Source organism: Halichoerus grypus, chromosome 3 (assembly GCF_964656455.1).
Source record: "Halichoerus grypus chromosome 3, mHalGry1.hap1.1, whole genome shotgun sequence".
NCBI classification, from domain to species: Eukaryota; Metazoa; Chordata; class Mammalia; order Carnivora; family Phocidae; genus Halichoerus; species Halichoerus grypus.
Genome location: NC_135714.1, coordinates 57,759,001 through 57,784,730, shown reverse-complemented (window position 1 = coordinate 57,784,730; position 25,730 = coordinate 57,759,001). Strand labels below are relative to the sequence as shown.

General features: G+C 39.0%; 1 long non-coding RNA gene across 3 annotated transcripts; it reads left to right on the top strand.

The window, feature by feature from the left end:
- Positions 1–837: 837 nt before the first annotated feature.
- Positions 838–23,011, top strand: LOC118526665 (uncharacterized). Of its 3 annotated transcripts, XR_004912716.2 has the most exons (4): positions 838–3,566; positions 4,508–4,731; positions 20,308–20,473; positions 21,072–23,011. It is a non-coding gene; the product is annotated as an uncharacterized LOC118526665 (long non-coding RNA). The 3 variants fall into 3 exon arrangements; XR_004912715.2 differs by having other exon boundaries at positions 20,308–23,011; XR_013446365.1 differs by lacking the exon at positions 4,508–4,731 and having other exon boundaries at positions 20,308–23,011.
- Positions 23,012–25,730: the final 2,719 nt, after the last annotated feature.

Sequence of the window (25,730 nt, the reverse complement as noted above, 5' to 3'; positions counted from 1 at the left end):
TCTTTAGAAGTACTCAAGAACTAAAAACCAAACCTTCACATCTCAGAAGAGGTACAACCAGTTCTCCTAGACCATAGTGGGGAAATTGTTTCTGGGGAAAAGTGGAAAAAATGAGGGCCCAAATGAGCCTCCATAATTTCTCTATTTTCCACCTGTGCTTAATTCATCCATATGTCTTCATAGGTTCCTCCTCTGAGGATTCCAGGAATATCTATCTATCTATCTATCTATCTATCTATCTATCTATCTATCTATTTTTGAGAATCACCTTTTAAATTGCTTCAATACCAGATTAAGCTCCAAAAGCAGTAGGAACTCAGATCTTAGAAACAAAGAATGTTGTTTGTTTTTCCCCTGGGTGATAAGTGAAGTTACCACAGAATGCAAAATTTAAGATTTCAGGTAATGACCTATGAATCCATGCAAGAATTTAGGTTCCTGTCTTAAAGCTAAATATGCAAATGTGACATAAAACATGAGACTAGTTACAATAGGCCATCATTACTGATGCTCTCTTCTTTTATGAGCTGATTCTACCAGGACACAGATTATGTGGAAATTATAGGAATCCATAGAAAGTTTTCCATTTGAACCTTATGAATATAGTTTTAAAGTTGTAATAACGGATATTTTTCTAATTATTGTTTTCCTTATATTTTTAAATACCGAATTTCGTGGAATCAATATTAGCTTTGGGACATTTGAATTTGTGCAGTAATAAAACCATAGATATTTCTGAAATTTTGGATTTCTGTACTGTGTTTCAACAAGTAAAATAAGAATTTATATATATATTCATATATGTTTTTAATGTATTCATACATATGAATTTTCATCCATGAACATTTCAAGCAAAACCTAAAGACTGAATTTACATGTATTCTTTTTTTTTTTTTAAGATTTTATTTATTTATTTGATAGAGACACAGCGAGAGAGGGAACACAAGCAGGGGGAGTGGGAGAGGGAGAAGCAGGCCTCCCGCTGAGCAGGGAGCCCGATGCGGGGCTCGATCCTAGGACCCTGGGATCATGACCTGAGCCAAAAGCAGACGCTTAACGACTGAGCCACCCAGGTGCCCTGAATTTACATGTATTCTTTGTAATCATATGAAAGACAAAGATACCAGGTACCTCTCATAATCTAAGAAAGTGAAAAACTAGTACTAGGGTCAAGCTAATGCTAATTGGGGGAATCCTTTATTTTATTTTATTGTTTGTCATGTTTTGTATTTTCATGATATTGGTCAAATTATTTTACGTTTGTATAATTCTTTTATTGTTTAAGATGTTTCTGTATCCACATATTTTTAAAAATTTTAATTCCAGTATAATTAACATACAGTGTTACATTGGTTTCACGCATACAATATAGTGATTCAACACTTCTATTCAGGATGCCTGGGTGGCTCAGTTGGTTAAGCGTCTGCCTTTGACTCAGGTCATGATCTCAGGGTCCTGGGATTGAGTCCCACATTGGGCTCCCTGCTGAGCAGGGAGCCTGCTTCTGCCTCTGCCTACCACTCCCCCTGCTTGTGCTCTATCTCTCTCTCTGATAAAAAAATTAAAAAAAGAAAAAAAAATTCTATCCATTTTTCAGTGCTCATCACAACAGGTGTACTCTTAATCTTTAATTGGGGGAATCCTTTAGACATGTAAACCGTGGTATGATAATACATAACATTAAGGTGGTATAGGGATGGGTCTTAATATTACAAGATTTATAATATGGCTTGGAAAAAGCAAATTAAATTTAAAAAGCTTGGAAGATCAGGATAGTACTTAGCAAATTTTTTAAAATAATGGCAATATATAAAAGTACATTGATTTTACTACTCCTAGAAATTAAATAATAGGTGAAGAATTAGCTTATTCAGCCAGAGAGTATGCATATGAATCATGTATTTATAACTATGTAGTCCGTCATTAAAAAATGTACGTAGATCACATAATTATGAAATAAGATTGTTTTGCAGATTCTGGAGACAGAGTTGTTTTGCGTGTTTTACATCATCTCAAAGTACAGTAGACCCTTCTCTGTCCTGGCTGCAGCAGACAGCCACAAAAGAAAGCCACCTTGTAAGAGCTTTGAACTAATCACTCCTATAATGCCAAGAAACAAAGCAAACTGAAACCTCATCAGATAAGGATGGACACTGCCGCAGAGAGGAAGCGATTTGGTGAACAAATTTACTTGAGGATCATTAGTGGACTATAGTCCAAAAGCAAAAGGAATTATTAGAAAATTTTTAACTTTATTCAGTAATTGTATTGCTCTTATTAATATTGCAGTGTTATTTTGGAACTTATTGTTAGGTAAAATATATAATGTCTATTAGGTATCTTAGTTTTCTTTGGATGCTGTAACAAATTCCTTCCTGCTTATGCTACCAAAGGGAAGATACTATTGAATGTATTTTTTGGAGTTTTTTTTTTTAAACATTTTTAAGTGAAGCATAGTTGACATGCACATATTAGTTTCACGATATTGCAACACAGTGGAGATACAGAAGATACTTTTTTTTCAAGTTTTTCTTTTAAGATAGCTTCAGGGATTGCCCCTGAGTAAGAAGCTGGCCCCACAGAGGGTCCTCTCTCCCCACAGTTCTCCACGCCCACACTCAGAAAGCCTAGCCTTCATATCTGTTTCACCGAAGACCTTCCACAATCTCAATTAGGAACAATACATAAAAGCATTTTGATCCTGGTTGATTCCCATCTGTAGGAACCACAAGGCTTGGCCAATATCACAAGAGAAAGAAGAAGTTACCAGCTGAGAAATGGCAGCAAAATCCCCAGGAATCCACTAAGTCAAGAAAGTGTGTTCATACAGAGGCCTTGCCTAGTTCTTAGAACAGTAACTTTTTGCTTTGCTGTAACTTGAGCATGAGGGAGATCTTGACACAACTATCCCAAAGAAATAGGTGCTGAGAGAACCTTGGCCCCTAGTGTTCTACCACTGACTGCCTTCTTGACCGCCCTGTATTTTGGTAAGTTTTACAAAGTAGCCTTACCTTTAATTGCCTAGTCCTGTACTGCTGGTTTCATTTAATAAAATGGACTTCTGGGTGTTTGGCAACAAAAGCATTAATGGACAGACCTGAAATAAAACTAAAAGTGCTCCAAGAAAACAGTCACTGAGTTATTCTACCTAAGGTAATGAAAAGAAATTTCTATCCTTGAGAATCTCTGCTAACTCCAGAGGGCCAAGAATTTCATGAAAAAGAGGCCTCTTGGAAAGTGCCCAATTTCTATCTTTTCCATTTTGAGAAAATATCACAGGTGTGCTTCTTTCTCTTTGTGTCCCTAAAAAGGCAATTTACATTTGTTTTGCCTTGGTTGGGAAGGCAGCACTGTATTTAATTTAGCTCTGATTTTTGTCTTCTGGCTAAATTGTAGCTCTCCAGGGAAACTTAAAAAAATGGATTGTGAAATATACTTAACCATATTCTTTTCATTGCAGCTGCATTTCTGCATGTTCCAACCATAGCACAAATAATTTGAGGAATTTCTTCTAATTATAACCTCAAGCTTCCTAGATCATCTTTGAGTGATGGATGCTTCTGAGGGTAAGGAGTATTAAAAATATAAATTCCGTATCTATGAAAGAATTTGCAGTTTCATATTCCATGCTATTTAAGATTTATCCTATGTGTTGCTACAGGTAAGAAACTCTCATAAAGTTTTATTATAAAAGCTTCAGTTGTGCTTGAGTTTTCAAATACAAATGGTCTATTTTGGAGTCCAAATTAAAAACTATGGTTCCCATTTAAAATTATAGTTGCAACCAAGTATAAATTTTGAAATGAATTATTTTCTTCCTCATCCTTAACTCTCGCCTATCTGATAGTTATTTTACTTTAAAATACAGCTGATCCACATTATTCACAGATTCATATTTGTGGGTTCATCTACTCACTAAAGGGCATTTGTAATATCCTCATGATGCTTTTTCTGGTATTAGCAGACATGCATGCATGCTCAGAGCAGCCAAAAATACGAATGGTGGGGCGCCTGGCTGGTATGTGACTCTTGATCTCAGGGTCCTGAGTTCAAGTTCCACACTGGGTGTGGAGTCTACTTGAAAAAACAACAAAAAAACCCAACTGTCCAATGCTCACACTCAGCTGAGATCAAATGAGGTGATGCTCTGCCTTTTTGTTTCACTTCGCGTACTGTAAATAAGTATCTTTCTCACGGTCTATTTAGTGCCATGTTTTTCTCATTTTTTTTTTTATTGATGATTTCTCTGTTTAAAATGGCCCCCAAACACTAAGTGTAAGAAAGGTATGGTGGTCTCACAGAGAGAATACGTATGTTTGATAAGTTTTGTTCAAGCATGAGTTATAGTGCTATTGGCCAGGAGTTCAGTGTTAATGAATCAGCGATATATATTAAATAAGATGTCTTTAAACAGAAACACACACATAGGACAAGATTATGTCTTGATTGGTTGATGAAAATGTTATGAACACAGGCTTACAGGAACCTAACCCTGTGTTTCCTTTAGGAACAACCATATTGATGCTGGATGGGCAAGGCCCCGAGAGGGCCTCAGGCCCCTCTCCAAGAGGGTTCTTGGCTTTGCACAAAAAAGAATTCAAGAACAAGCCATTTGGAGAAAGGGACAAGGATTTATTAAATATATAAAAGTAAGAAAGGAGCTGCTTCACAGACAAAGTTGTTCTGTCCTCCCAGGTGAGGAAGAGGACACCCCCTTTGCCTCTAAAGAAGGTTTGTTTTTTTTTAAGATTTTATTTATTTATTTGACAGAGAGATAGCGAGAGCAGGAACACAAGAAGGGGGAGTAGGAGAAGCAGGTTTCCCGTGGAGCAGGGAGCCCGATGCGGGGCTCGATCCTAGGACCCTTGGATCATGACCTGAGCTGAAGGCAGACACTTAACAACTGAGCCACCCTGGTGCCCCTCTATTGAAGGGTTTTATAAGTTTTTTTAAAATTAGCTAACTGGATAGGAGGGGCTTACTCTTTAACTTTGGGTTTATCACTTACATTGGGTGGTTGGTTTTTCCAGTGTCTTTGGGTTGTGGAATTACCCACAGGGAGCAATTTTAAGAATGTCCAGCTTTTATGACTTTTACTGTCAGAGGGAGTGGGGTCTTGTGGTCTTCAATGAGTTGGATCTCATGACTCTTTTTATGACCTGCTGACTTTCAGGTTAAGGGTCAGCCTAAAAACCAAAATGGCTTTACTTTGATTGACTTGCCCAAGCCTCCTTTGCCTCCTGCGTTAGTACAGTAGTCACAAATTCAGTGTTCCCAGTGGCTTTACAGAACAATACTACCATGTGTAATGAAAATTTACTATACTTCAACCTGTGTCTAGGGTATGATATTCATATGATAGTTTAAATCAGGGGTCCTCAAATTATGACACTGGGGTCAAATCCATCTCACCGCCATTTCTTGTACAGCTTAAAAGCTAAGAATGGTTTTTACATTTTTAAATACTTGAAAAAATCAAAAGAGTAATTTGTGACGTACAAAAATGATATGAAATTCATATTTCAGTATCTATAAATAAAGTTTTATTGGAATACAGCTGTGCTTATTTGTTAACATATTTCTGTGGCTTTCACCCTTCAGCTGCAGAGCTGACTGGTTGTCACTCTGCTCAGCTCACTCCAGTTTCAGTGATGCAGCTTTCATTCCACAGCATTTAGAGTGCGTGTGTACCGCCCTACTCTGACATTTTATTTATTATTTTAACCAGTTCATATTCAGTCAAAATAAGAAACGTAGACTTCAGATGTCATGCATTTAAGGCACAGTACAGTGTGGATTATGGTATCAAATTAGATGGCAAACATTGTGTTTATTATGCAGTGATACTATCACTGTGCTAAAAGTATACAGTATATGTTGACATTACCAGGCATCACGGTATTCCCAATTTACAGGAAAGTAATGGTCAGAAAAATAGAAAATTTAAAATGGGACAGCTCATTATAGCAGAATGGTTTTAAAAGAAAAATTCCAACTAACGGAAAATTCTGCTTCTCTCTACTACCCTCAGAACGCTTCTAGCCCCCAAATATGTGTATTTTTTCCCCACAACAAGCAATTCTCGCAGTTCTCTGCACCAATTGGGTGTCCTACAGTTCAATTCAGTTCCAACACTTCCTGGAGTTAGTGTCAGATTGCACAGGTTAAGGGCTCAGTCCCACAAGACTGCTGCCCCTCCTCAGACACCAGTCTCAAGTAGTGGATCTTCGGGTTACCCACAGCTTCTGTCTGACTTGGTTGCAAATCGAGGGTTTCCACAGCCTCTGCCTTGGGTTCCATAATATGCTAAAATGGCTCACAAAACTCAGGAAAGCACTTAGTATTATCCATTTATAATAAAGGGTACAACTCAGGAAAAGATGGATAGAGCAATGTATGGGACAGGGTGCACAGAGCTTCCATGCTCAGTATGGAGGCATCATTATGTAGGCACCATTGATTAAATCATTGACCACTCATTGGTGATTGAATTCAATCTCCAGCCCTGCCCTCCTGTGAGGTTAAGGGATGGGGCTGAAAGTTCCAAGTTTCTGGTTACCTTGTTGGTTCCCATGGCAACCAGCCCCCATTCTGTGGTTATCAAGGAGGGGCTTTCCTTTTTTTTTTTTTTAGATTTTATTTACTTATTTGACAGAGCGCAAGGACAAGTAGGCAGAGCGGCAGGCAGAGGGAGAGGGAGAAGCAGGCTTCCCACTGAGCAGGGAGCCCAATGCGGGGGCTCAATTCCAGGACCCTGGGATCATGACCTGAGCTGAAGGCAGACACTTAACCAACTGAGCCACCCAGGCACCCCAAGGAGGGGCATTCAAAAATTGCCTCATTAATATACATTTAGGTGTGGTCAAAAGGGCCTTTTTATTATGAATAACAAACTCAGCTCCTTTAAGAGCTGTTTCAGGAGCACAGAAGGCCAAATATAACAAAAGATGCTTCTATCACTTTTCACTTAAGAAATTACAGTGAGCGGGGCGCCTGGGTGGCTCAATCCTTAAGCATCTTCTGCTCAGGTCATGATCTCAGGGTCCTGGGATCGAGCCCCATATAGGGCTCCCTGCTCAGCGGGGAGTCTGCTTCTCCCTCTCCCACTCCCCCTGCTTGTGTTCCCTCTCTTGCTGTGTCTCTCTCTGTCAAATAAATAAATAAAATCTTTTACAACAATTTTAGAAACTGTGTGCCAGGAACCATGGATGAAGACCAAATATGTGTTTATTTTATCACAATATCACAGGGTTTTAGTTGATGAAATTGGCATTTTGCTCAGACAATGGATTATTTAAAATGGATTCTCATTGGTCAGATTAGTTGTATGAAGGCATTTGGATTGATTGAGATGTATTTAAGAGACATGCCTACATTTGAATGAATAGGGGATAAGAATCTGGTAAATCCTCAGGGATGGTCCTGAGGCTTAATCTGTATAAATTATTCTGTTCCTTCTAAGGATAACAGAATCCTGCCTGTATTTAGTCTTCATACAAGATGGGATGAGATCACCTAAAGGGGAGGGGCAGGGTTTTCTTTGAGCTCAGAGCACAGAATTATGAACTGTTTCTCTCTACACACCCTGCCTAGGGCACTGACATTAACATCCCACACAAAAATTAGAGGGATTACTCTAAATAAAAAAGCTGCCCTTCTCTCCCTACCACCACCATTGTAAGCAAACTGGGGGCTAAAGATAGAGAAAGGGAGGAGATAGAGATGGAGGGACTCCTTGCATCTGGAGAGTGCAGGATTATCTACCACTGTGACATGGAAGATAGAGTAGCTTTTCACCAGGTGATGACAGTTTGTACTCTGCAGGCCATAGATAACTGGATCTGGGTTGTTCATGTAGCCCAAGTAGGACCATCAGATCTCTCTAAAATTTGACCTAAGAGATACGAAGAGACCAGGTCAATTGGGTAAGTGGTTCATGCTAGACCAGCCATCACACCAGCCTAAACCCACAGGCATTATACAGCTAGGATGTTACTTAGAAAACAAGGGTAGCAGAGAAGGTTTACGTAAGAAGAGAAGAGACAAAATAACACCATCTTGAAAAGCTGAGACTGAGAGACCCCTCAGTCTACCCCCATAAGAGATAGAGTGGCCAAAATTCTAAAATTTGAAATTGCAACCACTCATTACTTTCCTATTGCTGCTGTAGCATATTACCATAAACTTAGTGACTTGAAAACATACAAATTTATTATCTGACAAGTTCTTGAGGTCAGAGATCTGACGAGGGTTCCATAGGGCTGTGTTCATTCTGGAGACCGTAGGCAAGAATCTGGTTTCTTAAGTTTTCCAGCTTCTGAAGTTTCCTTCGCTCCTGACCTGCCTCACTCTGTCCTTTCTTTCTGTTGTTGCATCTCCTTTCACTCTCACCCTCCTGCCTCCCCCTTATTTTTTTAAATTTTTTTTATTATTTATTTTTTTATTTTTTATTTGACAGAGAGAGACACAGTGAGAGAGGGAACACAAGCAGGGGGAGTGGGACAGGGAGAAGCAGGCCTCCCGCTGAGCAGGGAGCCCGATGCGGGGCTCGATCCCAGGACCCTGGGATCATGACCTGAGCTGAAGGCAGACACTTAACTAGACTTAGCCACCCAGGCACCCCCCCCTTATTTTTTTTTTTAAAGATTTTATTTATTTATTTGACAGAGCACAAGCAGGGGAAGCGGCAGGCAAAGGGAGAAGGAGAAGCAGTCTCCCCGCTGAGCAGGGAGCCTGACTCGGGGCTCCATCCCAGGACCCTGGGATCATGACCTGAGCTGAAAGCAGCCACTTAATGACTGAGCCACCCCGGCACCCCTGCCTCCCTCTTATAAGGACTCTTGTGATTATATGTGGCCACCCTGATAATCCAGGATAATCCTCCCATCTCAAAATGCTTATTCACATTTTAATCCTCCCATCTCAAAATGCTTAGTCACATTTATTGATCTTGTTCTTCAGGTCCGAGCACTTTTTGATTCAGATCTGTGGAGATGAACATGCTTCTCTATCTTCCACACCACAGTGGTAGATAATCCCGCACTCTCTAGATGCAAGGAGTCCCTCCATCTCTATCTCCTCCCTTTTTCTATCTTTAGCCCCCTGTTTGCTTATAATGGTGGTGGTAGGGAGAGCAGGGCAGCTTTTTTATTTAGAGTAATCCCTCCAATTTTTGTGTTGGATGTTAATGTCAGTGCCTTACTGCACTGGTGTGTTCTCTTCCTTGGGCAGGAGGTTATTAAAATGCCTTATTACCAAGATAATCCTGACCTTGATCTCTGATGCCGTCCATCTCGGGGAGACTGCCCCATTCTACCACAGGTATAATGAGCTTCCAGTGGTCAGTTATTTTTTATGTCTGTAATGTACAAATGCCATAATCTGTCTTGCCATACCTGGTGCTACACCTGAGTGACAGATATCATCTATATATAATATATTGGCTGCAGGAGTCACATCTTAGTCAAAATGGTCAGTTCTCTTTGGCCTGAAGAGTCATTCCTACATGAGCTCACAGTGTTCATTTGCTCCCCTACTTACACACAGAATGCTTGCCTTCAGGCTTCCTCCCACAACAGGACCAGGATAGAGTGACTCCACTCCTCCTCCAGTGCCCATGGCCTTCAGGGGTCATCAGGAGAGAGAAGACAAGGCGAAAGGGTAACCTCAAGTCAAAATAGAGAAATTAGAAATCCAAATTCTTGAAGAAAAAATAAAAAACCCCACCTGTAACTCCCAGATGTAATATCTCTAGTTTTCTAAAGTGAATGGGACAGGGCCAGTGTTTGAACAGAGGTCTAAGGGACTGTGTTTGTCCTTGGCTGAGATCATGCTGCCCCACATACTTCACAGGGAAACAGTGAATTGACAACCACTGTGGGAAAGTTTCAGATTTGCCTCTTGAAGGTGGTCTGCTGCTTAGAGTCTCCTCTTGTTCTTCCAAAGACTTACCAAATATAATGAGATTGTTTAGATATACCATTGTTAGATATACCATTGTTAGATATACCATTATGTCCATGGAATTTATATCCCCAAGCACTCTCTCTAGCTCAGCTGCTAAAAGAGATACAACTTCGAGATTTGGTGTTTTTGTTCCACCTTAAGTAGGGTTAGCACTTTTTTTCTGAGCTAGACCTTTATTTTATTTTAAGTTTCTTTTCTTTCCATAAGACTTCTGTTGATTGGTCTATAGGGTTATTCTTTTATTTGCAGGTATGTTCAGATACTAAATGCATACTGCCCTCTGTCTAAGGCAGGCGTCTTCAAACAGGTCTAAAATGGTGTCAGTTCAATTGGTCTGAAGGGTCAGATCTCAGGCCTGCCACCATCAGTCAGTCCTTTGTGTGCTGCTGGAAGAAAGTGTTCTTTCTTGCTTTCTTTCAGAAAGAAAGAATAGACCTGGGGAGATATTAAATCAAAATGTTCTTACCTTATTCAGTATCCTGAAGCAAAAAGGTTTTCCCCTCTCCTTCTCTTGTAGACAGTAACCACGCAGAGAGCACCATTAGCATAAATCTTGATTCGAAAATGCTGGGCCTAAGAACATTCTAACTTGGGGGGAGGGGACCGGGCATAAACTTTTTATTGAGGTTTACAGGAAGGGGCACTTGACAATTAGGTAGTTCTGAGAACTAGGCAAAGATGTTCTCCTAAGAGGGAGGAATAGTCTGTAGAATAGTAGCCATGGTTTGGGCAATTTGGATTTGATCAAGAGGAGTGGAGAACAGTGAGGGGTTAAGTCATTGTGTAGGAGGGAGTAGAGAAGAATAGTGGCAGGGTCTCAGTGGAAACTTCTCAGTTCTTCAGGGTCTCTTAGACTATTTTTAACATAAAAGAAAACAAAAATGTTTTGCAGATAAAAAGAAGGCTTTTTCATAATATTTTTGCAAGCATTATATATTCCCTTTCCTTGTAGCATAGGTACCTCTGGCAGGGACATACATATCCTTGTAGTATATTGTTGAAGAACAAGAAACAGTATTCACAATCTACCAACTCATTTAATTTCCATGCGAGGAAAGAATTGTTATATGGTAATAGCTGAGTGTCCCAGTGTTTCCCATACAATAGGATGAGTCCTCTGGGAAAAGACCCATTTCTTAAATTTAGAAATGCCCCTACCACCAATCACCACAAATGCCGCTACTAACATCACCACCACCACCACTGAGCACCTGGCTCAGCAGTTAGAGCATTTTGAATTCCCAATATGAAATACTAATCTATTTTAGCCAATTTGTCACATGCCATATTCTACATATATCTTAATTTTGCAGGCCTCCAAAATCTAAATACTCTGACATTAATACATTATTAATATGGTTTTTAAGTCAGCAATTTTCTCTAATGAAACAATTTTTTTCTAGGATACTCCCTAAAAAGTGGAGGGCCTTCATATTACTAATGTTCTTTCTCTTTAACACATATCAGATTCAGCGGTGGATAAATGATGATGGGTAAATTCTAATTGATCATTTGCTTTCCCATTAGTTCGATCACAAAGCCACTTCTTATTATAATGGATAGCAGCCTAATTCAATCTAACTTCGGCAAAAAGGGAATATTCATGTAGCTATAGAGTCTATAGGTAATGTTGGTTTTCAGCATGGGTGGTCCTGGGAGCTTAAACAGTATTCTCAGGACCATTTTCCTTTATCTTTCAACTTTACTTTCCCTTTGGTTGGCCTGATTCTTGAATCTCAAATGGAAAATATGGGCACTAGTAGCTCTAGGCTCATGATATCTCTTCAGTTAGTGCTTTTTATACTTCTAGAAAATGTTCTAGGAAAGACTTTGATAGGCTTGCATAGTAGGTGGAATAATGGCTTCCCAAAGATATCCATGTCCCCATTTCTAGAACCTGTGAATATGTTATCTTACATGGCAAAAGGAATTTTGAAGGTGTGATTAAGTTACGGCTCATAAGATGGGTGAGCATCCTGGAGTATCCAGATGGGCCTGAATTAGTCCCAGGAGGGAGGCAGGAGGTCAGAGAAGAGAAAAGATGCTAGCTTTGAAGATGGAAGAAGGGGGCCATGAATCAAGGAATGCAAGTGGCCTCTAGAAGCTGGAAAAGGCAAGAAAACACACTCCCTCCTAGAGACTCCAGAAGAACACAGACCTGAGGAACCATTATAGATAATGATCTTCAAAACTATAAAATAATAACTTCTTTTCTAAGTCACTAAGTTTGTGGTAATTTCTTACAACAGCGATAGGAAACAAATACAGCTTTTGATGATTGCCCATCCCTGAATTCAGCAACTGGTCAAACCTTGGTGTGGGAGTGTTAGGATAGTACACTGCTCAGATATGGGTTATGTGCACTCCCAGAGCCAGGGTTGGGGTAAGTCCAACCTAAACCACATGCATGGAGTTTGGGGAAGGAATGAATCCAGCATGCTTCTTAGCTGCTCTGCAGCATGCATATACATACGTGTGTGTGTGTGTGTGTGTGTGTGTGTGTTTATATATATTTATAGTCTCATGATCTAATTAGCAGTCTCTTTGTCCTCTCTTGCTGAGTGATCAGGCGGTATGAAATTTCTCAATATTCTTTAGTCTTGTATGAAGGCCACCAGTCCATTGCTCATCAAGGCCAATACATTTGTGGCATTTAACCCACATATAACTTTGAAGGCAGAAGCTGCCAATGTTTCATAGCCCTCTTCTGTTTATAGTTCTGATATATTTTGTTCTTACTCCTTATTCTTACCACAGCCCATAGTTTAGATTTAGCCGATCTGAGAACTATTTTGTGCTCCTGCCAAATACCTTTAGCTTTCTCTATCTAGTAGCATACAACATAAGCAACCTTACCTCTTCCCCTGACGATCACAGGCCATCACATTGGTTCTGATATAATCACTGCATTTCTATCCCCTGGTCAAGTTGTGTGGATGGATCTTCTCTTTCCAGAAGTGATCCAGATTTCAAAAACAAATTATTAGTCTGATAATGAGGCTCTATATACCACTTTCCATATATTGCAAGAAAACTCAGTATTGGGTTTGCAGAAGGCATGGTTCCAGTCTTCTCAATTTATATACTCACTTACTGGTTCCAGTGACCAGATCATAAATGATATACTATTTCTCTCTCCCTCTGTCTGAAAATTCTAAACCCCCAAACCACTTTATTCTGGAGCCACTTCTCTTGGTACCATTTTGCTAATATTTTGGCTGCCATGGTGGATTGTCTCTTAGTTCCTTTTTATGATTTGATTCAGGTACAACTGGACACTCAAAATGCCCCTGGAGACACCCCTGTGGGAAGCCGTGAACTATAACTCGGTCTCTCTGCCTATTATCTTGGGGGTGGAGGACTGTGATGGTAAGGTGAAATTGTTAAAAGACAGGCATTTGTTCCAACATACGGTTTTTTTTCCACTGGAGAAATGCAGGCATTTAATTGATGAAGGAAATTAAATGTTAATTGCTGTTAATTGATGAAGGAAAGCATGCCCTACCTCTTTCTCAGCTGGAAAAACACGTAACAGAGTTGCAAAGGAAGTCCATTCCGTTCTTAGTTTAGGTTTGCACTATATTTTAACCCATATAATATCCATAGGGGGTGAGAATTTAGGAATGGCTTTATTTTACTCATTTCATTCTGCATTCATGTAAGTGAGCTTTCACTTATAAACTCTAGGAGGTGGCTATAGGGTCTCTCTTCTGGACTCTCCTTCTTGAGCTATCCCCATAGACCTTGATCCTCATTAACTACTTCTCTTTCATCCCAATCCCAGCCTACTCTGCTCTGGGTGCCCCTGAAATAGGTGTCCTTTTCTGTTCCACAAGATTTCTGTGCTGAACAGAAGATAGGAGAGGTAGGTAAAAGTGCTAGTCTGACCTGAAAGTAGAATATAAATTTTAAAAACATCTGACACTTTATATTATAGACGTTTAATTCCTGTCAGCACATCCCTTTTCTCTTACATCTTATGTTAAGAGACTGTCCTCTGCCCACCAGACACCCACCATTCTATCACCTAGGTGTAGAAGCCTTCAGCTTCCAGGAAGTAGGGGTGGGTGGAAGAAAAACTCATCTCACTATGGGTTTTGTTTTTGTTTTTTTTAAGATTTTTATTTATTCATTTGAGAAAGAGCATGAGCGGGGGGGGGGTAGGGGTGGAAGGGGGAAAGGGAGAAAGAACCTGAAGCAGACTCTGCATTGAGCCCAGAGCCCACGCGGAGCTTGATCCCACGACTGGGAGACCATGACCTGAGCCGAAACCAAGAGTTGGATGCTCAACCAACTGTGCCACCCAGGCGCCCCAAAAACCCATCTCACTATGTTAAAAAAAACAAGGTGGTATATGTTAGTTTCCACAACTTCCTGACGCCAATTTACAAACTTCATATCCTCTATCTTTCCCCCTCTTTCTCTCCTGTACTCTAAAACATATGTCTTTTTTGTTACCCATTTTTGCTTATCATTAGTTATTCCTCCAGCAGGGACCTCACTGCTCTGCTTAACTTTATGGTGCTCCTCCATCATCCAACACTCCTTAATTCTGCACCTCTCAGTATTTCCATGTCATTCTCTCTCTCCTTCCATCTCTCTTCTCCCACTCAGAGTCCTTTTATTTATAAGTCATTCTTACCAGCTGCCTCCACTCTCTTATTCTTCACTCCCTCCCACTTTTCATCACTTTGACCTTTGGATTTGTGCTCTGGTTTACTAATTTGTTCTTCAGCTGTGTCTGTTCTTCAGGCACATCTACTCAGTTTATCTACTGTGTTTTATTTCAGTTCAGAATTTAAATTTTAATTATTCTAATCAGTTTTTACAACAGCCTATTTTGCTACATGGATGTGATATCTCTTTTATTAATGCTTCTGAAGATATTAATTATCCTTTAAAAACCACTCTCAGTTTGTTGTATTGTTTTTTCCCCTCAGGAGTTAGTTCTGCATATTTAGGTTGATGCTTATATTTTAGGGTGTGATTTTCTTAACTATTTGGTTATTCTTGGTTGTGTTCTTGCCTTTGACTTAACTTTCTCTGCTAGCTTCTGTTATTGTAGAACCTTCCAGTAATTGTGAGGAAAAGATATGCTATAAGGTAGAGGGTGTCAATAACAAGTCTTCTACAGAGAGTGCTCCTTGTGCCTCTTGGGTGTAGCTGGCCACTCAAGACACAGCTTTACTTTGTGTGTGGACATGGCAAGAAGACAGCTGTCTGGGAACCAGGAAGTAGGCTCTCACCAGGCACGGAATCTCTTGGTGCCTCATCTAATCTTGAATTTCCCAGCCTCCAGAACTGTGAGAAATAAATTTCTATTGTTTATAAGCCACCCAGTCCATGTATTCTGTTATAGCAGCGGAATGGACTAAGACAGCATCTGAGTTGGTGTAAGTCAAGATTAGAAAACTGTCACCACCAGGCTTCTTCAAGTATTCAGGAATCTACTTAAAGCAGTCTGTCTGAGACAAAGACATCTGAACTTTGAAATGACTGGAATTGTTGCCCAGTTTTTAAACCTACAGTTATGCTCAGATGGCAAAGATGTATCAGAGGCTTATCAGTAAGGATATTCATTTCTGTGTTGTGAAATTAGAAATATCTTAAGTTTACAAAAAGGCAGTTGACTCAGTTTTTTTCTATCTCCATAATGTAATACTGTGCAGACACTAACAAGGCTGATGGAAAAGATAATGTCATGGAAATATTCATGACATAATTAATGGGGGAAAAGCACATTATAGAACAATATGTGCAGAGATTCTTTAAAAGCAAAAGTTAAATGCTTATACAAAGGAAAAACCACAAAACATAAAGTATTTTCAAAATGTTAAGATTTGGTTGTATTTATATAGCCTTTTCCATGAAGTTAAAATTTATTGAGTGAAATGTATTACTTTTGTCATCGTAAAAAGTGTTATACCCATATTTTCAGAAACACATCTATTTGGATAAAGCAAGAACCTATATAATTGCTCTAGATCATTAAATAAGATACTAATTATTTCTTGAACACTTGTAGTTTTAATGAATTGATATAATAATTGAAGTGATTAATTAAAGAAGGAACTAAAACTAGTAGAGTGGAGTGGAGACTAATGATCAACTTACGGTGGAAAAAAAACCCAAATTCTAATGTTGAGCCTTTTATTCTTTAAATTTTGGTTGGTGTATGTATATAGCAAACACAGGATAGCGATTGCAGCAGTGGGTAGGTGGGCTGCAGACAATTCTGAGAAAAATATTGCAGAAGTTATTCTTCAGTGCTAGAGAAATCTCATTGCTCACCTTGCGGGTGTCTTAGGCAGATAGCCCAACACTGCCCACTAGTGATTTGTAGGAACAAAGCATCAATGCCAAAAAAGGGTAGGTGTTTTGTCTAAGCTTTTTTATACCTAAGACTTTTGAATTATAATGAACAATTTTTTATGCTTATAGAGTTTTACAATTCATAATAAACATCCTCTTTATTTTATATATGAGAAAAACTGAGGAGGTAAATGAATAGCCTTAGATCCCACAGCTACATCGTGACAAAGATGGGACTAAAACCGGGGACTCCATTGTCCCTTGCCAACATAATTTTTGCCCATCTGAGCTGCCTCAGCTTTAAATTAGTTTGCTGGTATCCTGGAAGTCCAAGGTATTTGTCAAACATATTTCTGAACTGCAGACTCAATTACGCATCGGAAGCTCATAGCTCCTCATTAGTTTCAACTCTCCCTTAACTTTGCCTGGTGATCTGTGATACTTTGGTTATAGATAGGCCTTTGAACTTGGGACACCTATTTATTTATTCCAGTTAATGCTACATAGATAAGATGTGCAGATGGTTAATTTAAAACATCACCCAGATATTTGGTTATTGCTAATGAGATAAAGCCAACACGTGAAGGCTGAACTTTCTGGAAATGCATTCCTTGTCCCTGATAGCAATGGTAACCGGCAGGATCTAGTATCATTTATTGCAGACATATTTTCATTATTAAAAGGGCATGTCGTTTATTGAGTTAAGCCTTGTGGTTTCAGTTTCTTGATCTCCTTGACACCCAAAGGTAGAATTGTGGCCTTTATGTCATGCATTTTCTTGTGAACTAGGCAGCAAGTGAAACCACAGAGGTGTTAATAAATAAGATGGTGATACAGTAAGTCTAACAATTTGACAGGATGTGTATATCTGCACATCTCCTCTTCATTTGGTCTTACTCCCTCCCCCTGACTGCATTTAGGTATGAGAGCACTTTACTTGATTAATTTTCAAGTCTGTGACTGGAAGGAAACTCACCTGCGTTTTGAACTGATTTGTATCAGAGTTCACTGAAATGAGAGACTTATGATTAATGCCTCTAGGTGGTGCCTGTGACCTGTATTTGGATTCAGTAGCTTTGTATGTCAGGCAGAGGAAGAACACTATAAAGGAGAGAAAGAGAGAGGGGGGAGGGAGAGGGAGAGAACGAGTGTGTGTGTGTGTGTGTGTGTGTGTGTGTGTGTGTGTGCGCCACTTTCCAAACTCTGTAGGGAGGCAGTGTTAAAGACCAACGAGTGAGCTCGGGTACCCTACGTGATTATTCAGTCCTCATTTTCCCAATATCCTTTGTTTTTTCCCTCCTTGGAAAGAGAGTTCACAAAGTTGACCTAAATAAGGGGGTGAAACCCAAGGAGGAAGTTTGGAATTTTTAAAACTTATGACTAGCAATTTATGTTTTTAGGGGTGATAAAATGACTCTTTCATGTATATATCGCATATAAAATTTGTCTAATGAGCATACACAGTAGGCATTCTGTTAGCATTTTACTGTCTTTCTTTGTAATGCATATGCATAGCCAGTCTTTTCCTCTCCCTTTATGTTTTAGCCCTCTTCACTGCAGCTTGGGGAGGTTGATTTGATCACTCAGGTGTTTTTTCTAAGTTGACATCATGTGATTGGAGGTTCTGTTAGTGTTACAGTGTAACTAAGGTGAATGTCCATGTGTCACTTTAGAAAGCAGAGCTGGAAGGACCTTTAGAGATCAGCAAGGAAAGGAGTTTTCAAATCTTTGGTTTTTGTGATCAATAACCTTTCAAGCACAGACTGCCTAATCACATCTTGGGCTTAGAATAATTAAACAAACAAGATCACGTAAGTCTGTAATTAACAGAGCCTGGTTAACTGTCTCCAGATTTCACTGTCTTTCTACCATATCCACTCTTTCAGTTGATTTCAGTGGATTTTCAGTGATTTTATAGACCCAAAATGTGGGGGGTCAGTTTAGGATTGGCAGTGTTTTACTTAGTAAGGACATTAAAGCCACCCCTAATATCATGTCACCACTGTTTCATGGAAGGATTTTTTTAAAGATTTATTTATTTATTTGTGAGAACAAGAGAGTGAGAAAGAACACGAGCTGGTTGGGGAGGGGCAGAGGGAAAGGGAGAGAGAGAATCCCAAGTAGACGGGCTGGGTGTGGAGCCCAACATAGGTTGAAACGGGGCTTGACTTGGGGCTCAGTCTCAGGACCCTGAGATCATGACCCTGAGATCATGACCTGAGCCGAAATCAAGAGTCAGACACTCAACTTACCTGAGCCACCCAGGTGCCCCAAAAGAAGGGATATTTTAACACCATGTGGGTAAGAAGGATTGAATCTCAGAATCGATGGCAATCTTTTAATTTAATAATTTAACTTTATGTAAAACTCTGCATTGTTCATTTTACCAAGGACAAATGAGCTCCTCTTAGTTTGTTGGTAATCCATGAACAGCAGTGGAGAACTACTGATCTAGGACAATCTCTTCATTTTTTGGATGGAGAGTTGAGGTCCAAATAAATTAAGTGATTTGTTTAAGGTCATATGTCTTGCATGTAGCAGAGAACTGAGTTTTTCTTATTAGTTCAATAGATAGAAACTTGGATGGCTCTCTCCCCATTTTTCTCTTTTTTCAACTTTTGCTGAGTGAAGTACACACACAAAAGCTAAGAAGAGGCAGTATATGGCAGGCAGAAAATAGATCCCATAATGAACTTTTCAATTCTGTGACATAATGGCATTTTTATTTTTGTGAAATCTAACTTGTTTCTCTTTTCTACTTGTCCTGTTTGCTTCTTTTCCATTTTTTCCTTCCCTGGCTTCATAGAGGTATAATTGAAAAATAGAAGTGGGTATATTTAAAGTGGACAACGTGATGATTTGATATGCATACACAATGTGAAATGATTATCATAATCAAGATAATGAACATACCCATCACCTCACATAGATACCATTTTTGTGTGTGTGGTCCATTTTGTTTCTGAGTCCTATTTAGAAATACATCAGTATGAATTCAAGGGAAAGGAATAATGTTTACTGAGTACTTGCCCTGTGACAGCGATTTTGCTAGGTGTTTTGCATGGTTATTTAATCTTTGCCTGTCTCACAGCGACGACTGAGATCTGGGTGAATAACATTAAATGCCAAAATTTTCCACACCATTGAGCTTCCTCGTATTTGTTCTTTTCTTTAGAAATACAGAACATACAGAACAGTATCTTCTTGCCATCTGGAATTAATGATATTATTGCCTATGTATCTACAAATTCTCCCTTGTTCTTCATTTTACTATAGCTGTGGTCAAAAGAGGGGCTTTTTAGAATTGCCAAACAGTGCTGGTGGAGGGAACTAAATCTAGATGAGCCACATGTGTATGCAAATTAATGAAGGGGAAGGAGAATCAAGTCATTGAATGCCATTTCATCTTTTGAAATCATTTCCCGTATAGAAAAATGGGTGAAAATTCCCAAGTAGCCAGTCTTTACTAATATGACCACCAGGGGGTGTTCAATACTGTCAGATTTTGGTGGTTCTGTCTCCAGTAGAATCACAGCACCACAGGTTTTCTGTAATTACGCCTTTTCTCTGTCCATCCTTTCTTCTTCAGAATGTCCATCCTTTCTAGGCAGATATTTTATCTTTAGTGTGTTGACTTTTGGAGCTTCAATAATATTCCATGGAAAATAAATAGTCCTCTTATGAGATTAGACTATATATTATATATCAAGTATTGAACTTACTGGTTACCTTGACCATTGCTTCTCAAGATAACCTTTCTAGAGCCTTCCATGAAATGATATAGGATAAACATGCCACAGGAATGCCCTCTGCCCCTCACCTCTAATTTTCTCATTTTCTTTGGTTCCAGCCCATCCTTTACAGCCAAATTTAAATTCCTTTCTCCTTAAGAAAATGTTTTCTGGCTGTTTGATTCTAGGGAACTTTCTTCTAAATTCTTACAGCATTTAGGGGTCAGTTCCTAATTCCCCACTTAGTCCTATATTGTCTAACACCATTAACGTCTTCATTGCTTTCCTTCCTCTGTAGGGTTAAGAACTCCTAAAGGAGAAGCAGTTGAAAACCTTCTCCCCAGGGCACAACGGTATCAGAGTGAAACTAGGGTCTCAATGACAATGGTAAAACGTACATCAGGCTCCATCCTCACCCACTGTGTGAGAACGCTAGCTGCCCCGGATTCTTCCAAACTAGCTCTGTGAGTCGGCCTGGGTTTCCTTCCACGGGCGCATCTCAGTCAGTTGCTGTCAGGACGAGTTGGTGCCCCCGGCCCCCCGGCAATGACGCTATTGTTGCTGCCCCCAAAAGCCTCTAGAGTCTCTGCTGTGCAGTCTCAGTGCTGCCCATCAAACTGGCCCCCTCTCCGGCTCCTTTTGCAGGAAAATATCTTAGTGTTTGTTGCCTTTCATTCACCCTTTTTTTTAAATGAAAAGCCGTGTTTTATTTTTCCCCCCAATTTACAAAATCCAAGGTCCTTGAAAGGTTTTAAATACAGAAATGTTTTTCTCTATGTTGAGATATAAGTGTATGTGTATGTGTATATACTTGTGTGTGTTTACGTTAGACTTTTTGTTTTTACAAAACAGGTATATTACTGTATAATTTAAATAATTTATTTCACAAAAGTCTGTGTCCACAAAATAAAACAATCTGTCTTTGAAACATCCAAATAACAATGGCTTGGGCACCAACCAGAGGAGCAAAAAGTTCATGCTTTTCCCTGGGTGGTTTTTTTCCCCTAGTGTCCTGAAACTTACCCAGGTCACTCACACCCCTACCTCAATTCTGTCTCCTAGTTACTCACCTGCAACTGCAGCCCTGAGGGCCACAGGCTGCATCCCCCTAAACCCAGGAGAATCCTGCCAGGAACTCAGCTGCCCCAGGCATTTCCTCGGTGTGGAGGCACCACTGTCGTGGTGTTCCTCAGACCCTACTTGCTCCTGGTGAAAATATCTACGGATCCACACTTTGAGGTGTGAAAGAGGATACTTCTCAGCATCCTGCTTCACGGAGGTGCCCACAACAAAAATGCCTGCCTTAAGGCGGACAATTTTCGATTTACTTGATTCGTTGACTCACTCATTTTTTTCTTTCCTTCAAGAAAAATGTTTGTTGAGTACTAACTCCGTGTCAGGGACAATGCTAAGAGCTGGATAGACATTTCCCACCTGCTGTCCTCAGAGGGCCTGAGGCGGGTGGGGAGTGGTGGTGAGAGTCTGTGTTGGAACAGGTTCCAGCATTAAGTGCACACTGGTCCTGAAACCCACATTCCCTTCAATGACTTTGGCCCTAGGTCTCAGTTCTGGTGATCTGTGGCCTAAGCTTTCTTATGTGGGTTTCCTTGTGGGCAGCAGCTTATCTTGTTGACATCTGGCTTTGGTTTAGATATCTCCCATCCTAGTTCATCAGACAAGTTTTTATATCTTTGACTCTCAAGAGTATGGCTTTGGGATTCGTGTCATTTTTTTACCAGGAGGCACCTTTTATTTCATACACATTTATAAAAGCAGATAGTTCTACTCAACTCCACCAAACAGACCAGAGCTCTAAATTCAATTGCTATGTTGAGAGAGAAACATAATTCTTTTAATCTACAGAATCTGAGTGTGATTCAGCTGTAATATCCTGTAATAACTATATATATATGTAATTTTGAATTATTTTCTCCTCCTCCTCCTCTTCCTCCTAACTTAACTTTATATATAATAAATGCTAGCAGATATTACTAAATATTCCTTGAAAACAGATTTCAAAACCTGTATAATCACCCACTGTGTGAATGTCCCATAAATGATTTCACCATATTTTTGGGGAGCTTGTGTTTTATAAATTTTTGCCGTTATATAAAATGTTGTGATGAGAAACTTCAGATATAAATCTCAGTCCACATTTGTTTCTTTAGGAATGGCTTCTATGAGTAGAATTACTGGGTCTTATTAAACAGGAAATTTTCTTTCCATTATTTTTCACCAATTTTCCTTTCTCAGTAATGTATGAGAACTATCCCACTGTATCTTTACTAACAATGACTTTTAGCCTTTATTATTTTGGCATTTTGATAGAAGCATTGTTTTAATTTATATTTTTTGGTTACCATTGAGAATGTACTATTTAATATGCCTGTTGGCTATTATATTTCTATTAGCTTTAATGCTTTTCGTGATGGTTTATGAAATTGTTTTATATGGTAAGCATAATGGCCCTTCATCATAATTGTGCCAAGAGTTCTTTCTCCATTATGTTGTCTTTTCATATTGGCTATAGCATTTTTGATAGGTATAAACTTAACATTTTTTTTTTAATTTTTTTTATTGTTATTAAACTTAACATTTTTATATGTCCATTTTTCTCATATTTTTTGTGATATCCTAGCAAGTATCATTCACATCCAAATATCAGCAAAATATTCACATATATTTTTCCATTTAATTGTTTTATTTTAAAGCATTTTAAAAACATGAAGTTTATTAGATTTTATAGAATAGCCTCTTTTTTTTCTCAAAGGTTGAAGTAGTATACCTTACATTCTTTGTTGAATGATTAATTTTTCCTCTTGTCTTAATGATGTTGCCTTTGTGATATATTACGTTCTTTTATGAACTATGGTTATTTTGGGTTTGTCAGTTTTGTTTGACTGTTGGTTTGTCTCTTTCCCAGTACAACATTGACTCAATTACTGTGATTTTAAAATAAATGTTAAGACTTCTTTATTACTGCATTAAAAAATTATTCTGCATTCTTGTCTATTTATAATTCTAGGCTAAACTTAGAATAATTTTGTAATGTTATCCAGTTAGGATTTTTCAGTACTCCATTTGATAACTTTTTATGGAGTCCTTCACTGTGCCAGGCATTCCTTATTCTAGGTGCTGGGGTTGGAATGCAATTGTGTACAAGATAGGCAATCACTGCCGTCATGGGGTTCCCAGTCTTTTAGAGGAGAGAGATGATAGACAAAAACAGGAGTAGCTATATAGCACAATGTCAGGTGGTGAGAGGTGGGACAAACAAAAAAGCAGGCAAAACAGAGAATGACAGAGATGGTATTAGGTAACATTGTTCGAGAGCATTTCTGTGAGGAGATGGTATTTGAATAAAGTGAGAGAGAGTGCATGGAAAAGAGTAGCCACAGGCAGAGGGGTCACAGGTGCCCGGTGGTCAGAGGAACGGGAAGAAGGCTTATGTGACCCGAGGGAGTGACGGGTGTGGTGATGAGGTCAGAGATGTAGTCAAGTGCCAGATCATGTGCAGCCCTGTAGGGCCTGGAAAACACCTTGGATTTTAGCCAGAGAATGGATGTATTTTCAGAATTCCATTTTTCCATTAAAGAGAAACCATAAGAGACTCTTAACTCTAGGAAACAAACTGAGGGTTGCGGGAGGGGAGGTGGGGGGGGGTTGGGGGAACTGGATGGTGGGCATTAAGGAGGGCAGGTGATGTGATGAGCACTGTGTGTTCTATGCAACTGATGAATCACAAAACTCTACCTCTGAAACTAATAATACACTATATGTTAATTGATTGTAAATTAAAAAAAAAAGAAAATATGTCTCTCACCATGTTTTCTTTTCCTCTTATTCCCTCCACTTCCTTCTTTTTCACACTTTATAGTAAAAATATGTCATGTTTTGAGGCACCTGGGTGGCTCAGTAGGTTAAGCTTCGGACTCTTGGTTTTGGCTCAGGTCATGATCTCAGGGTCCTGGGATGGAGCCCCTGCCTCAGGCTCTGGGCTCAGCAGGGGAGTCTGTTTGGGTTTCTCTTCCTCTCCCTCTGCCCCTCCCCCACTCTCTCTCTCGCTCTTTAAAAATAAATACATAAATCTTTAAAAAAAATGTCATTTTTTTATGTAGTTCCTCATATTTTTAGGGTATTTCTAGATATTTTATATGTGTTTAATAGCACTGTCAGTAGAATATATATTCTATTGCATTTTTCTAACATACTTTCTGGTATACAAGAAAATGTGGATATATATTGTATCTTAGACTTGAATACTAAAGTTGAGATTTTCAATTAATTATCTATCACTTTTGTGTAAACAGTTTTATTTATTTTTATTTTTTTAAGGTTTTATTTATTTGAGAGAGAGCACACATACTTGCCCATGAGCAGGGGGAGGAGCAGAGCAGGAGGGAAAGGGAGGGAAAGGGAGGGGGAAAGAATCTCAAGCTGACTCCCTACTGAGCCCAGAGCAGTCAAGGGCTTGATCTCATGACTCTGAGATCATGACCTGAGCTGAAACCAATAGTTAGACATTTAACTGACTGAGCCACCCAGGCACCCTTATGTAAACAGTTCTGATTTCATCTTCTAGTATAATGATAATTTGTCCTCTCCATTTGCATAGCTCTACTAGATCAAGGGTGATAGTGGGTAGATATCTTTGCTTGTTTATTATTTATAGAAATGACTCTAAATATATGTTTAACATAAGGTTATTATTTTAAAATATTTGCACATTAAATAATTTCCTTCTAGTTCTAGGGCTTTTTTTAAAATTATTTTTGCGAGAGAGAGAGAGAGCACGTGCGCCTACGAGCATGGGGGGGAGGGGAGAGGGGCAGAGGGAGAGGGAGAAGCAGACTCCCCGCTGAGCAGGGAGCCTAATATGGGACTCGATCCCAGGACCCTAGGATCATGACCTAAGCTAAAGGCAGACACTTAACCGACTGAGCCACCCAGGCACCCTAATTCTAGTTTTTAAGTTACTTTTTTTTCCCTTAAGAATGGGTTTCTGACATTCAGATTCCTTGTTAGTATCTTCTGATGATTGTATGATTTTGTTCTTTGACTTGTAGGTTTAAGGAAAGATTTATAGATTTTCTAATATTAAACAAGTATTGGACTCTTTAAATCAATGTTATTCGATTATGTTAGATGTTTGCTTCAGTCTGCTGATCAATTTACTTTGTTTTTATTTTGCCCTTTTCTAATCCATATAAGTAAGACTGATTTATAACTTGTATTTTGGACTCTCTTTGGTCACCTTTGCTATTTTGGTCATACTAGCTTAATAAAATGAACTAGATTACTTACCAGTAAAAATATCTGGTCCTAAAATCTTTTACTGGAGATAATTAGGTGATACCTTTCAGTTTCTTCAAAGCTTATTCATTTTTTCTTGTTTGATATTTGATTACATATATTTTCCCTCTCAACCTTTTATTTCGTTGAGATTTTGAGATTTATCAGCACGGACTTATACATAGTAATTATCTAATTTCAGGAAAATTCCTTTTCATTGTAAGGCCTTTCCTGTCCTTGTGATTTAGGCATGAGAGCACAGAGGCAGGATTGGGGCAATTTGAGACTAAAATTGGCTCTACTCATTTGTCCTTATTTCATTATCTATGAATGAATATATTCAGATGGAAGCAAAGGGAGGCAAAAGTAGATGTTTAATTATTCAACATGGATTTCAAAAAGATGCATATTCTGAATATTTTAACACCA